Source organism: Chiloscyllium plagiosum, unplaced genomic scaffold (assembly GCF_037043375.1).
Source record: "Chiloscyllium plagiosum isolate Xiang-an unplaced genomic scaffold, Cpla_swu_hap1 HiC_scaffold_39, whole genome shotgun sequence".
In the NCBI taxonomy this organism is placed as follows: Eukaryota; Metazoa; Chordata; class Chondrichthyes; order Orectolobiformes; family Hemiscylliidae; genus Chiloscyllium; species Chiloscyllium plagiosum.
The window spans coordinates 83,496,689-83,498,428 of record NW_028270177.1 but is presented as its reverse complement, the minus strand read 5'-3'; positions in this window follow the sequence as shown (position 1 = coordinate 83,498,428).

The window sequence follows — 1,740 nt, the reverse complement described above, 5'->3', positions numbered from 1 at the left end:
ATACTAACTGAGTATTTGGCATCAGTGTTTACTATTGAGAAGGACAGGAAAGATACAGAATGTAGGGAAATAAGTCGTGACATCTTGAAAATGTCCATCATACACAGGAGGTGATGAATAAAGCTTGGTAAATCTCCAAGTACCTGATCAGGTGTATCCTAGGACTCTGTGGTAAGCTGGGGATTTGATTGCTAGGCCCCTTGCTGAGATATTTATTTCAACGATAGGCACAGGTGAGATGCCAGAAGACGAGCGGTTGATTAACGTGATGCCATTGTTTAAGAAAGAAGTTAAGGAAAAGCCAGGGTGAGTCTGACGATCTAGATGTCGGTGCTGGGCAAGTTGTTGGATGGAATATTGTGGGAAAGCATTTACATGCAATTGGAAAAACAACGACTGATTAGTGATAGTCAGCATGGCTTTGTGTGTGGAAAATCATGTCTCACAATGTTGAGCATTTTTAGAGAAGTAACAAAGAGGATTGATGAGGGCAGCGCGGTTGACGTGATCTATATGGACTTCAGTAAGGTGCTCGACAAGTTTCTCCGTTGGAGATTGTTTAGCAAAGTTAGATCTCATGGAGTATAGTGATATTTAGCCTTTTGGATACAGAACTGGCTGAAAGGTAAAAGGCAGAAGGTGGTGTTGGAGGGCAGCTTTGCAGACTGCAGTTCTGTGACCAGTGGAGTGCCACAATGATCGGTGCTTGGTCAACTACTTTTCGTCATGTGGGTGTGAATATAGGAGGTATAGTTCGTAAGTTTGCAGATGACACTAAAAATGGATATGCAGTGGACAGCGAAGAAGGTTACCTTGGGTAACAATGGGATCTCAATCAGATGGGCCAATGGTTTAAGCAGTGGCAGATGGAGTTTAATTGAGATATCTGTAAGGCGCTGAATTTTGGAAAAGCAAGTCTTACCAGGACTGATACATTTCATGGTAAATTCATAAGTAGTGTTGCTGAACTGAGACCTAGAAGGGCCATTCATATATTCTTGAAAGTAGAGTTGCAGGTAGCTCTATATTGAAGAAAGTGTTTGGTATGGTTTCCTTTATTGGTCAGAGCATTCAGAATAGCGTCGGGAGGTCATGTTGCATATGTACAGGACATTAGTTTGGCCACGTTTGGAATTTTGTGTGCAATTCTGTTCTATGCCGATTGGAAGGATGTTGAGAAACTTGAAAGCGTTCAGAAAATATTTACAAGAATGTTGCCATGGTTGGAGGGTTTAAGCTATAGAAAGAGGCCTAAAAGGCTGGGTTTTCTTTCCCCCGGCACACCAGATGCTGAGGAGTGACCTCGTAACAGTTCATAAAATCATGAAGGGAATGCATAAGGTAAACAGAAAAGGTCTGTTTAATGTGGTGGGGGAGTCCAGACATAGACGGCATATGTTTAGGGTGAGAAGGGAAAGATATAACAGGGACAGATGGAGCAACGCTTTCATGTAGAGGGTTGTGCATATGTGGAATGAGGTGCCAGAGTGTGTGGTGGATGCTGGGAATGGTTTGGGGGGATATGGCCCAGCTGCTGTCAAAAGGGACTAGATTAGGTTCGGATATCAGGTTGGACAAATTTGACCGAAGGGTCTGTTTCATGCTGTGGGTTTCACAGCTCAGTGTATTTCAGTCTCTTAAAAGCTGGTTTTTCGTCTGTTTTATTTTCGTAAAGCTACAACATTCAGTAGGGAAAGGGATTACTTCTTTAAATACATGTCCTATGATATTTTGATTACA